A 14,443-nucleotide genomic window follows, 5' to 3' on the forward strand; every position below is an offset into this window, starting at 1 on the left:
AAGTTGAACTACCCAATATCAGAGTGTGTTGGGAAACGCTGCGTGGGCTTTCAATGAGAAAAGTCGGTCAAAATCGATTATTGATGTCCACGTAATTTTCGTATTCGCATGATAATTTTGATCATGATGCTAACTGTTATAATAAACGGCAAAAATTTCGACGGTTTTAAAAGCTAATGAACAGTCACACCCCGCAGGGGCGTCTGCGCAAGCAGGCGTTTGGTGTGTTGCGACACCACGGACCCGAGCACATGAGGGTTGGACCCTCGCACGTGTCGCCGTGCGTGGCTTAGCCGTGTCCGGGGAAAAGGGGATCCTGGGGGTTGAGCCAAAGCCGGGTGTTTGGACCTTTACGGCCCCTCGGCAGAGGCAACACACCTCTTTGGCCTCTGCTTCACGTAGACGGCCCCCCTGGGCTGACCCACCCAGGGGAAACCGGCTGGTCGCCTTTTCCTATCCCCCTTTCTGCCCTTTTTTCTTTCCTATCTCCTTTCTTTACTGTCCTGTCTCCTCTTCTCTTTAGTTACTTCCTCACTTTCATAGGCGGCTCGGGTTAACCTTGTGTAGGTGCCCTCTCTTGGGTTTATATATAAGGTTATAGCGGCAATGTACGGCTGGCGCCTGCAGCCTTACACGTTAAGTGCTGCAGCGTCCCCTTGTTGGACTCCGTGGTGGGTGGCTGCCATTGCTGCTGAAGTACACTATACTCCTATGGGAACACCTGCTTTTCCACGGCTTCTTGATCGTCTCCCTCAGAAGAGGGGACGCACCGATGAGTTTTTGAATTTGTTCACCCGGCCTAAAGACATTTTCCCACGATATCAGGTAGTACATAGTGAAAGAACTGAAAGACTAGCGAGAACCATATCCCCATTTGTAGTTGCGAAAACCTTGACCAACACTCTAGGCCCTGGCTACAAAGTCACCAAAATGCCAAGTGGGGACCTTCTGCTTGAGCTACGTGATAAGGAGCGACACAACAGACTTAGCAAGCTTGTTACCTTTGGTGATGTCCCAGTTACTGTTTCACCGCATCGTTCCATGAACACAGTACGGGGGGTAGTATCCGAAGCAGACCTCATCGACCTATCTGAAACCGAATTGCTAGAAGGATGGAAGGAGCAGAACGTCACGAATGTGCAGCGCATTGTTATGAGGCGGGACAACAAAGACATTCCCACGAAACACCTCATACTCACCTTCGAATTGAGCACTTTACCACAAAGCATTGAAACAGGCTACACAAAGATAGCAGTAAGACCATATATACCCAATCCTAGGCGATGCTACCAATGTCAAAGATTCGGCCATGGTTCACAGAACTGCCGTGGTCGACTCACCTGTGCTAAGTGTGGAGTACAAGGTTATGCCTCAGACAACTGCGAGGCCACACCTCACTGCGTTAATTGCGATGGTGAGCATCCAGCGTACTCCCGGTCTTGTCCAAGTTGGAAAAAAGAAAAGGAAATTATAACACTGAAAGTCCGTGAAAACATATCGTTCAGGGAAGCACGCAAAAGGTGCTCACCATTCCACACGACCACTTACGCTGATGCGGCGCGTCAAGGGGCAGCGTCGCAGCGGCTACTGCCACCAGCCCAGCCCGCGCGCAGCGAGCTGTCGCTTGTGGCTCCTGCCCCCAGGGTGGAAGTAGCTAAGTCTACTCCACCTAACCAGCAAACAGGCTTGGTTAGCCTAGGGTTGCCGGCACCACAACAGCCCTCGGTGGCAGCCTGCGCTACGCGAAGCGAACCCGCAGGCCCACCAGCAGCTCCCACGGTGGGTGCAGTCAAGGCTGCTTCACCCTCTCCGGCCATTGCTGGCTGTGGTAACACCCGGCGCAGCTCAGGCCCAAAGGCAGCCCCATCGACCTCCGGGCTGGTGGGCACAAATGTCTCGTCCTTCGCGGCGAGACTCTCTCGCGAAACGCCTCGCTCGCAAGAGCGCGTGTCCGGCGCCTCTCAAGAGGCAATGGACACTACACCCATCCCGACGGCGCACCAAGCGCCTAAGGAGCGGCGAGGCTCCCTCGACCGCTTCAGAAAGGACAAATCCCGCGTTACAGGGCCTGGAAAGGGCTCTGTAATCTAAGGCAATACTTCAGTTTTTAGTACACACAGCACCAATTTAATTTCATTATGGATACACAAATTATACAATGGAATGTCAGAGGCCTTCTTAGGAACCTCGACGATATCCAAGAACTTCTTTACCAACACAATCCAAAAGTGCTGTGTGTACAGGAAACGCACTTAAAATCAACACATACAAACTTTCTCTGACACTATGTTACGTTTCGTAAAGACCGTGACGATGCTATCGCATCATCAGGCGGTGTTGCCATTATAATTCACAAAAGCATAGCATGTCAACATTTGCAGCTACAAACGCCCCTCGAAGCAGTGGCAGTTCGACTTGTTCTTCTGAACAAACTCATCACCATTTGCTCGCTTTACATTCCCCCACATTACCACTTACACAAACATGAATTTCAGTCCCTTATAGACGAATTGCCAGAACCTTATCTTGTTCTTGGCGATTTCAATGCGCACAGCAGTCTGTGGGGCGACTCTCGTATCGATGCGCGAGGTCGTCTTGTTGAAGAATTTCTTTTCTCGTCTGGTGCGTGCCTCCTGAATAAGAAGGAACCTACATTTTACTGTATTGCAAACGGAACCTTTTCTTCTGTTGACCTTAGCATAGCTTCCCCGTGTCTATTTCCTGAACTTGAATGGGAAGTTACCAAAAATCCTTACGGGAGCGATCACTTCCCCATATTATTGAGAACAACCACAGAAAATAAGTCTCCACCACAAGCCCCTCGATGGAAGGTTGATACAGCAGATTGGGAGAAATTTCGAACTCTTACTAGCAATATCTGCTGGGCTGACATGTCTTCGTTAGGAATTGATGCTGCTGTAGAGTATTTCACTGCCTTCATAATTGATGCCGCTTCTAAATGCATATCCGAAATAAGTGGTGTGGCATGCAAACGCCGTGTTCCATGGTGGAACGACGAATGTAGGAACGCTCGTAGGAAACAGAACAAAGCGTGGGGGTTGCTACGTGATTCACCTACTGCGGAGAATCTTATCAACTTTAAGAAGATAAAGTCACAAGGCAGGAGAACGCGCCGACAGGCCAGAAGAGAGAGTTGGCAGAAGTTTTTATCAGGTATACACTCGTATACAGATGAGGCCAAAGTATGGAACATGGTTAACAAGGTGAGAGGACGACAAACATATTCACTCCCTTTGGTAAATACACAGGGTGACAGCTTGGAAGACCAAGCGAACCACCTGGGTGCACATTTTGAACATGTGTCGAGTTCATCGCACTATTCTCCGGAATTCACAAAATACAAAGCAGCAATAGAAAAACAAAAACTAGACCGAAAGAGCACCGGGAACGAGCCATATAATTTACCTTTCTCTTTAGCAGAGCTTCATGCATCACTCGCCTGTTGCAACCAATCTGCCCCAGGCTCTGACCGTATATTATATGAAATGTTGAAGAACCTACACTCTGAAACGAAGAAAACCCTTGTCTGTCTGTATAACTCTATATGGACCTCCGGCGAGATCCCCTCTGCCTGGAAAGAGGCCATAGTGATCCCTATCCTGAAGCAGGGGAAGGATCCATCCTCTGTATCGAGTTATCGGCCCATAGCGCTAACAAGCTGTCTCTGCAAAGTCTTCGAAAAAATGATAAACCGTCACCTATTACATTTCCTAGAATCAAACAGACTGCGAGCGTCGATCCACCACTGACCACTTGATACGTATTGAGGCGCAGATACGCGAAGCTTTTGTTCACAAACAGTACCTCTTGTCTGTATTTTTAGACATAGAAAAGGCCTACGACACCACATGGCGGTTTGGCATACTGAGAGACCTCTCCCACTTTGGTATACGTGGTAATATGTTAAATGTGATTGAGAGTTATCTGCTGAATCGCACATTCCGTGTTCGAGTTGGCAATGTTTTATCACGACCTTTTGTGCAGGAAACTGGTGTACCCCAAGGAGGCGTGCTCAGTTGCACACTCTTTATCGTTAAAATGAACACGCTTCGTGCTTCTTTACCACCAGCTATCTTTTATTCCATCTACGTGGACGACGTACAGATAGGCTTCAAGTCCTGTAACCTCGCAGTGTGCGAGAGACAGGTACAGCAGGGGCTCAACAAAGTGTCTAAGTGGGCAGAGGAAAACGGGTTCAAAGTAAACCCCCACAAAAGTTCTTGTGTTCTTTTCACCAGGAAGAAAGGTCTTGTTGCAGATCCAACTATCGAAATGTATGGACAACAAATACCTGTGAACAAAGAACACAATTTTTTAGGCATCATACTTGACTCTAAGCTTACTTTCATTAACCACATAAAACATCTAAAGGCGAAATGCCTAAAAACAATGAACTTACTGAAAATTTTATCTCACACATCCTGGGGCACCGACAGGAAGTGTTTAATGAACCTTCACAAGAGCCTCATTCGGTCACGATTGGACTATGGTGCCGTAGTATATCACTCTGCCGCCCCGAGCGCGCTAAAAATGCTAGACCCCGTCCACCATCTAGGTATCCGCCTGGCCACTGGCGCATTCAGAACAAGCCCCGTCGAAAGTTTATACGTAGAATCCAATGAGTGGTCACTCCATTTCCAGAGAACATACATCAGCTTCACCTATTTTCTCAAAGTACACTCCGATCGTGAACATCCTTGTTCTGCAACCCTTAATGATTTGAAGTGTGCAACGCTTTTCTATAATCGACCCTCTATGAGGCGGCCTTTCTCATTGCGTGTAAGAGAACTTAGCGAAGAGATGGATGTCCCACTTCTAGAACATCGCCTTATGCCTCCAGCTAAGCTTTCACCGCCCTGGGAGTGGCACGTGATAGAATGTGATCTATCCTTTGTAGAGGTCACAAAGCACGCTCCCGAGCTCGAAATTGCAATGCATTTCCGCGAACTTCTATCGAAGTACTCGTGCTCGGAATTCTATACCGACGCATCCAAGTCCCATGCTGGCGTATCTTACGCCGCTGATGGCCCCTCCATTTCTAAATCTGACGTATTGAACCCCCTAACAAGCATCTTAACCGCAGAAGCCTACGCAGTACTGTCTGCGGTGAAGCATATAGAGAAATTGAAACTACAAAGGTAATAATATTCACAGACTCGTTGAGTCTTGTAAAAGCGCTAACATCTTTACAAAAGCATAAGAATCCTGTTGTTATCGAGCTTTACTCACTCTTGTGTAACATTTACCAATCTCGTAGACATGTAATAATATGCTGGGTGCCTGGCCATAGAGGCATCGATGGCAATGTGCTAGCAGACCAGTTGGCCACATCAACTACATCGCAAGCTATTAATCCTGCCGCTGCTATTTCCTCCACAGATCTGAAGCCTTTTTGCGAAGGAAACTGCGAGGCCACTGGCAGCGTCTGTGGGACGCTGAAACAACTAATAAGCTCCACTTGATTAAGCCACAGTTAGGTTTCTGGCCCTGTACAACTAAAACACGACGAACTGATGTCCTATTCTGTCGTCTCAGAATAGGACACACATATGGTACTCACAATTTTCTATTGAATGGAAATGATCCTCCAACATGTGGTAGATGTGGCGACAGGCTCACCGTCTTCCACGTCCTCTTGGAGTGTCGGGAAGCCAAAAGAGAAAGAAAGAAACATTTTCCTCTCGCATATCGCTATTGTGTCCCTCTGCATCCCGCTATGTTTCTCGGTAAAGTACCACTTTTTAGCACCAACGCAGTCCTTGCTTTCTTGAAAGATGTTGTGCTACATGTTACTAGCCCAATAAGTTCGTAGTGCATCCTCTCTCTAGAGGATGTTGCTGCGATAGTTTTTTAACTGCACATGCCTCCAGGCCCTTGTGTTTCAAGGGCTCTGTTTAGGCACTTGTGCTTCTGGCCAATACTTGTATCTTTAATTTTTTGTAACTCGTATCATTCTTTCGCAATGCATTCTTCATGTCCATAGTACACATAATCACTCATTGCCATAATATTATTACTTATAGATTTTACGCACTTTACAGCGACTGATTTTAGGCCCCTTTACAGCCATGCCACATCTAATGTTCAGATATTTCCCTATTCATCTACCACTAACAAGCCACTACCATCGTCTTGGCGCAAACTAATACTGTCATGGCGCTTTTTGGCCATACCTGGCCCTTGCGCCACTAAACTCCAACAATCATCATCAACAGTCACACGTTTTCATAATTACGAGTTTATGAACCTGAAGGAACAGAGCTTTTTACTTGCATTGATTTTTAATGCTTGACTATCTAAAGGACAAGCATCACTCGGCGAGGAAGTTTAGCAAAGCGCTCAATAACATCTGTCAATGCCGACGTCTCTGTGGGCGTACAGAAGCGCCAGCTTAACCATGCGTTCTTAAGATATTGTAGAGCGCAAGTAGTTTTTTTAGTAATTCATGTTTGAAAATATTCTCTCTGCGCTAGTAGTGGTCTTTGGAAGGGCGACTAGAATCTTCAGCAGTTTGTACACATTCACATAGAGCCTGCAGTCGCAATGAGAGAGGGCCTCTATTCCGGTGCTAAAACCTAAAACCACTTCTTCGATGTCGCTGCCATCCTTGTTTAGGTACCTTGCACAAACAGTAAGCTGTTCGATTCCAGAAATATCCGTCGTTTCGTCAGCAAGTACGGAGAAGCAGCCTGCAGCATTTACTGTTTCCATCTAGGCTTTCTTTGATAATTTCACCACAAATTTCTATAATTTGGTTTTGTACATCTGGGCTTAAATACGAGGCATTACTGAGGCAACTTTCCAAATGGTTCCTCAGATATGTATCTCCACAATGAGCTCGCTTGCGAAGAAGCGTTCTGAAAATACCAGTATTTACAGCAGGGACTTTGCTTAAATTCATAGGACCACTGTCCCTATGACCACAGAGAGCCAGACCTTGCCGCCCGCAAAAAAAAAAAAAACCGTCTCAAATTTAATAGACCGTTAACTCTCTTCTGTTTTCTCTTATTTTACTTTGCCTGCCCTGGTCCAGCTGATCGATCACATTGGGTGCGCTTTCTGAAAATGTCTGGAGAAAATTATCAGCTGCCAGCTGACAGTCACGGTGATATTTAGTATTTTTCGTTTGTCTGGAAGATTGAGAGCGCGTGCTTCCATTTCTGGAACGGCTTGGGCACGAGGGCTCCAGTGCACGCATGTTGGCCCAAGTTTAAAGGAACATTAATCCCATAAAGTTCCAGAATTGAAAATCTAAACCACGCCTTTGGAAATGTCAGTGCACCTATCGCGTCAAAAGTTTATCAGAAGTTTATACCCATAAAGTTTCGTAATTGAAATCCATGCGCTCCGTAGATTCCGCGGCCCCTGCGAGGTGCCGCAACGCGCCCGCTCGCTATCGAAAAGCCCTTGAAAGTTTGTGCTCGGATGGGGCTCCTTGCGTTATGCGACTCCAGGTGCAAGGGCGTTGCCACGAAATCCAGCCCGAGTTCGCAATGTTCGTGCCGAAATGTGATTTCGAGCATGAAAAAGACATTGTAGACAAAATCCGGAATGAATCCCAGCACCGGTGGTTGTTTTGGTCGGCGGTGCATGACAGCACGAAAAAATTTCGGAGGGGTCTGAAGCCCCATCAGGCCCCCCCCCCCCCCCCCTGGCTACGCCCCTGCTCGTGTACACACTGGCAACCGTCGTAACGTTTACCAACCGACCAAACTTTGGCGTAATCCGACGAATCTTGAGCGTTTCAAAAGTTGCGCAATGCCGAATGAAGTCGGACACAGAACTTAGGCTTTCTTTTCCGATGCGAAAAGTCTACACGTCTTCAGCCACTCCTTTCTGCAAATGTACGACTTTACCTTCTTCTGACATGCGAGCATTAACCACCTTGTACAGCTTTAACACTTGTTCAATATATGTGGTGCATGTCTCACCTGGTAGCTGAGCCCTTTGCGGCCGTGTCTGCGCAGTACGTACGCTTTTTGGCGACTCAGTCCCCAAAACACACCTTGAGCTCATCAACAAGAAGTCCCCAAGTCGTAAGCCTGTTCCTGGTGGTTCTCGTACCACACGAGTGCGCTATCGGTCAGGGAGAACACCACATTGGTGAGCTGAGCGGTTGCATACCACCCGTTGGATTTGCTCACTTATTTGTAGTGGACGAGCCACTCGTCCGCATCTTCTCCCGCTTTTCCTCCGAAGGTGGGTGGAACTCGGTAGTATCGGAGTGTACTGCAAGGCGGTGTCGTCGGAGCGGTTCCTTCTTCAGGCATGTTGAAGACTGTCACGCCAGATGGCGGGAGGCCCGCAACTCGACGGCTTCGACTAAGCAGCAGCAGTGACGGTACCGTGGCTGTGAGCGCTTAACCAGCACCTCCACCACTGTTACGCGGAAGGATACCATTTATCACCCGTACGGGTGAAGGGTGATATATATATATATATATATATATTTATATATATTAGAGAGAGAGAGAGAAAATATTGATAATGCGGATGTGCGCGGTCTAAGCACAGAAGGGTGTTAAGTGCGGTAATGCGTTTATGAGCTTATGCTGATGACATTGTTTTCTGCTCTGTTCAAGAAGGTGTTCTAAGCGCTATGAATGCTATACCTATCATAAGAAGCCAACAAACATTGTCCTTGATACCAAGGACAACATAGGGAAAATTACCTGTACTCAGTAAATCTCTTAAAGAAATGATAAGTTGATGTAAATGAAAGTGAATGAAAAAAAAAACACAACTTGCCGCAGGTGGGGGACGATCCCACGTCTTCGCATTACGCGTGCGATGTTCTTACCGATTGAGCTACCGCGGCTCCGTTTTCCCATCCACTTTGCCTGGGCGGAAGAGGTCGGCGCAGACAAGCGGCCATCTACAACGTCCTGAAATTTCTAAGTTGCATCCTTCTCCTCCTTTCTGAGCTATTTATGTTTTACTAACAACCAACCCTGGGAGAGTTAGCCAGCGCCACCAATCGCAAACCTTGCCGGCGAATGTGGAACATCCTTTCTGAGACTGCCACAGACGTCACGAGTACGTGATCTTTTAGGGTGAAGGCAATGGGAGTCAATAAACCCAACTATGCTACCTGAAGGCATCAATGTTGCCGGATTCGGTACCATGATTATGTAATGAACGAGAGGCAATTATATATATATATATATATATATATATATATATATATATTGCAATGAATGAGACACAGAGACAGCACAGAGACAGCACCCGTTCACTGGGCCGGCTGTTCTATATTCTCGTCCGTCGTCTTTCTTCTCTCCTAGCGCACGCCTACGACAGGAAATACGACAGGAAATTCTTTACGCCAAACCACAGTTTGTAGCACTGAACGCGCATGGTCGTATGGATCCCGTTCGGTCGCTACGCATCGGTGTGGTCTACGACGCGGCTTCTTAATTGAGGAGGTGAGCATCCGTGCTCGCATGGGACGCAACTTGCGCTTTTGCAGAGTTGCCACTGATGGAACAAGGCTCCTCAAGGTGTTCGATGTCACGTCGTGTGCAGTTGAGCTGTCCAAGTTCGAGGCCGGGATACTAGGTGCATCTAGCGGAAGTGGGATGGTAGCGGAAGCGCAGGCACGCCCGGCGTTTCCCACTAATTCGGATATAACCGACGGTGTCACCCGGTGAGACGGCACCTTCATGTGCACATCCAACGGCGAGCTTGGAGACCACGTCACCGACTGCTGTGGATAGCATGTTATCGCGGGCTCTGGCAGTGATGGTGTGGTGCCTGATGCCGAAGCATAGTCCGATACCCGCGGTGGAAAAAGTAGCTGGCAACCGGGGTCTACAGCAGGGCAGGCCGTGATCCCATATGTCAAAACTTTGTCGGCAGTGGCGATTTGGTGTTGCTCCCGAGCTTCGTGGGGCTGAAGTCGCAGAATTTCGGCTGGCCATGCGCTTCTTACTGTCTTCGGTAAAGCCGACGGTGACACCCGATGAGCCGGTGTCTGTAGCGCACCACTCTGCCTGAGGGCTGCTGCAGGGCACACCTGCCGTGGCGTCAAAGCGGTAGCTCGCAGGAGCGCCATGCGCAGAAATTGGCTGGTCGGACTCAACGCAGGCACAAGGATGCCGGCCGAAAGCAGCTATGTGCGCTGCGCTCCATTCAAGCCAGGACTGCTGCTTGACACCTTCGTAGGTGTCCCATGCCTTTGCGGCACCGAAAAGTCGTTTGGCTACAACCAGCCATCTTTTGTGGTCTGGCCAAGCATGCCGATCACACAAAGTATTGATGGTGCGAACCGAAAGGGTGACGTCATCTTCAAAGCCGCGAAACGGCGGTATTTTTACGCAAGCCGGCTGCTGGAAGTCGCAGCACCTCGTCTCCGCCAGGTTGCTTGTAGGAGCGAGAGCCGGTTCTACCACCAAGGAAGCTGGGACGGCATACCTTGTTGGCTGAGGAGTCGAAGTAGTGCCGGGCATGATAGTCTCGCCAAGGGAAGCGTGGACGGCGTTCCCAGGCAGGACGGGTCCATCACGGAGGGGCTGAAGCGCTGTCCCAATGTGAGGTGCAACCGCGAAACCGCTGAGGGATGCGAAGGTGTCCGTCATAACCTCGAGCTGTTGGGTCAGCAGCGAGATGGCTCGCATTGCGTCGGACAAGCTGCCGGCTGAGCCGCCCGTAGAGCCAGGGGCGGAATGCGCGCACCCTGAGGCAGCGGCAGCGGCCGCAGTACTCGGGCCAGCCAGACCAGTGGCCAAGGGAGCGTGAACGGCATCCGTTGAGCCAGGGCTGGTGGCGGCCGCGGTACTCACTGCAGCCGTAAGCATGGCCAGGGGAGCGTGAACGGCCCTTGGTGGCTTAGTTGTCGATGGTACCATGGGCAGGGATCCAGGGCATGGGAAGCGTGGACGGCGTTCCCTGGCCGCAGGAGGAACGTTACGACGGTGAGGATCCATGTCTAAGGCAGCGTGGACGGCATGCCTTGGCGGATCGGAGGTTGACGTAGTCCCAGGCGCGGCATCTATCCGAAGGGAAGCGTTGACGGCGCTCCCTCACCGGAAGGACCCTGGACGCGAGATGCCGGAGGACGCAAGGCCTCCGCAGCACGGTGCTTAAGGCTGAAGCCTCTTAAGACTTGGGTTTCGTCGACTGCGCCATTGTAATGAACGGAGACAAAGACACAGCACCCGTTCAGTGGGCCGGCTGTTCTATATTGGTATGGTATGGTATGGTATGGTATGCCTTATCTGGTGGCGCATACCCACTGCGGGGGATTGGCCAAGATTTGGATTGAATTAGGCAATCTTTTTTAATACTAAAATCGGTAAAGCTAACTGGAGAAAATGAACAAAAATAAAATATTTAAGAATTCAAGAAAATCTATTTGAAGCGCTTATAAATTCTTCCACGGCTGAGCAAATATCCCTGTGGCACTTTCCAAGAGAGGAGGCTCCTAAAGAAAGGATGTTTAGAATAGAAATGCTTAAACCAAGCTGTGTAAATTTTGATTCTAGAATATTTTTCCTTAAAAAAGAAAAACGGCGGCACAATATGAAAAAATGATCTATTGTTTCATCTTCACCACAGAATGGGCACAGAGGGGAGGGCACCAGACCAGCCCTGTGACGATAGAAGTTTAATATTGGTACCCGACAACGTAATCGGGTAAAGATGACTTCAGTTTTTCTGGTGTGAAAGGAATTTTTGGGCCACGGGATTAGGAGGTGTCGATATTCTGAGAAATTAGCTACAGCTGGGTTCAAGAAGTCTTGAATAATTGAATATCTCCTGAATCTAGTAGTCGTTAGGTAAGCTATTGAAGGAAGTAATCGTAATACAGGGCCACTGAGGGCCACTCTCGCGAGACTGTCAGCCATTTCGTTCATGACTAATCCTTTATGTCCAGGCACCCAAAGCAATCTAATTAAATTTATGTGGGCAGGCACTAGAAAATGAAATGTACGTAAAAGGTTAATGACACTATTTGCTGTGAGCGAGGAACATAAAGATAAAGAATCTGTTATTATTACTACCGCCGATATTGATGAATTTAGTTTGCGTAGGGCTAGAACTACAGCTAGAAATTCAGCCGGAAAAGAAGTCTGGAATCCTGATTGCGAATGAACAATCTAGAGCAGGAGAGAAAATGCCAATTCCAGATTTTTCTTCACACTGTGAGGCGTCTGTCGCAATGACCGTACTTATTGATAAACTTAATAAATGGTCTTGTAATAAGCCGTTTAATATATAATAAGAAAGGAGTTTTGCGTTGTTTGGGTAGATGTCATCATATATGATTTGTAGGTTCTCTCGCACATCACAAATAGGCGGCACCTCCCAGATACGTACATTTAAGGGATTGATTAATGTTTGTAGGAAGACAACCTGGGGTGTATGAAAACGAGGCCAGTGTATTCCGAAGAATAGTGCAGGCTGGGAAATGAATATGTATTCTAATCTTGTAATAGGGGATTCATACAATTTTAGGACTGTTTGCACCGTCAGTAAACGAAATCTACACAATATTGAGGGCAACCTGACTTCTTGGTGTAGTATGTTATTGGCAACACATTTGGGTAATCCACAACACAGTCGTAGGGCTTCCCGCTCAAGCAGAACAAGGGGACGTAATTTATAAGCTGGCGCACCAGAAAATAATACACATCCAAATTGGGCCGCACATACATTTTATATATCATTAAAAGTGGATCTCTTCGCATTCCGGACCGACTGTTGCACAGCTTACGAAGCATACCAACGGCTCTCACTCCTTTTTTAACTATATGGTCAATATGGCCGAGCCAGCTGAGGGAACCGTCATATACTACACCTAAATATTTCACAGACTCCACTTGAGGTATAGTCTCGAGGCGATAAGATAGCGATATGTTAACGGGATTGTTAAGAGGGAAAACCAATATTGAGCATTTTCTAACGTTAAGTGAAAGGCGAATTTTGTTTAACCAGTTTTCTATGGCATAGAGGTAGTTCTGTAGTCGATAATATAGAGAGTGGATATCACTGTCTGATGTGAAGAAAGCAATGTCATCTGCGTATACGTATGTTTGTACATCTTGATGAAGAGGAATGGAACACATCAGAATGTTAAAAAGTAATGGTGAAGTGACAGCTCCTTGAGGAACACCACGTGATTGATTATAAATACTCGAAGAAAATTCTCTTAGAGAGCAGTAAATGTTCTTCCGTTTAAAAATTCATCAATTCAGTTTGAAAAATAATTTGGAATCTCTAGACTTCGCAATATATCTAATACGATTAAGTGTTCTACGCTGTTGTATGCTTTGGAAATGTCTAACGTCACGAGAGCACCTATTTGCCTCTGTCGCCATGCTAATTTTATTCTACTTTCTAAGTCCACGTGAGCATGCCAAATGGAACATGATGGTCGGAATCCAATTTGACAGGGGCTAAGCAAGTCTTTGTTCTGTATAAATTTAATCATACGGGCATATAGAATTCTTTCGATTAATTTAACCAAATTTGAAGTTAGGGCAATTGGTCTAATATTATCTATTGTATATCCTTCCCCATGATTTTTAAGAATTGGGATGATTTTAGCGATTTTCCACGCAGACGGAATCCATGAAAACCAAATTGAGTAATTTACAACAGCTAAAAGGTCATTAGAAGCTTCCTTAAATAAGATTCTGATCATAGCAGATGTTACCCCATCCACGCCGGGAGCTGAATCTGGAAGCCGCTCCACAATTTCAGCCAATTCCAACATAGAGATTTCTGTAAAATCATCTGATGCCCTTCGTAAGCGAGAACAACTTGGCAATACGTAAGAAAATCTAATCTCTAATCCCTTCGCAATTACTTCTAGTGATTGTTTTATTTCATCGCTACTTAAGATTATAGAGTCAATATTAATTTGACGCGGAAGAACTTTTCTACCGCGGAGAAATCACAACAATGCGCGCTTGTTTTTATTGTTAGACAGGAAACCAAAATGCTTACAGTCAAATTCATCTTTGGCTTTAGAAACTGTATGTTCAAAGACTGCTCGAAAAAATTTATAGTCACTCCAATTTTGCGGACTCTGGTTATGTAATAATTTTTTCCAAGCAGCTTTTCTCTTTCTGTGGTCTCGGGTGCATTCTTCATTCCACCAAGGGCTGTAAGAATTTCTTTTATTCAATCTAATCTCAAATTGAGCCTTTTTTCGAGAGTTTTCCAAAGCGGAACCGATAATTGTGGTTTTTTGTTCTGTAGGCGCATCAGACAGAGATGAAAGGACAATTCGTAAGCATTTTTTAAAACTGTCGTAGTTTTATCGTTGGTGGAGCGGTCCGATATGTCGACATTAAAGTCACCCACGAGCACGAATGGTCTGTTTCTGTATTTGGCGTCAAAGTCTTTGCGTCTCGGGATCGGCCAGGCGCCGCGCTCGCTGAGCCGCCGCTTCCCGCTCTCGCATTCCGGGGTCCGC

The sequence above is a fragment of the Dermacentor silvarum genome, chromosome 5 (genome assembly GCF_013339745.2).
Source record: "Dermacentor silvarum isolate Dsil-2018 chromosome 5, BIME_Dsil_1.4, whole genome shotgun sequence".
NCBI classification, from domain to species: Eukaryota; Metazoa; Arthropoda; class Arachnida; order Ixodida; family Ixodidae; genus Dermacentor; species Dermacentor silvarum.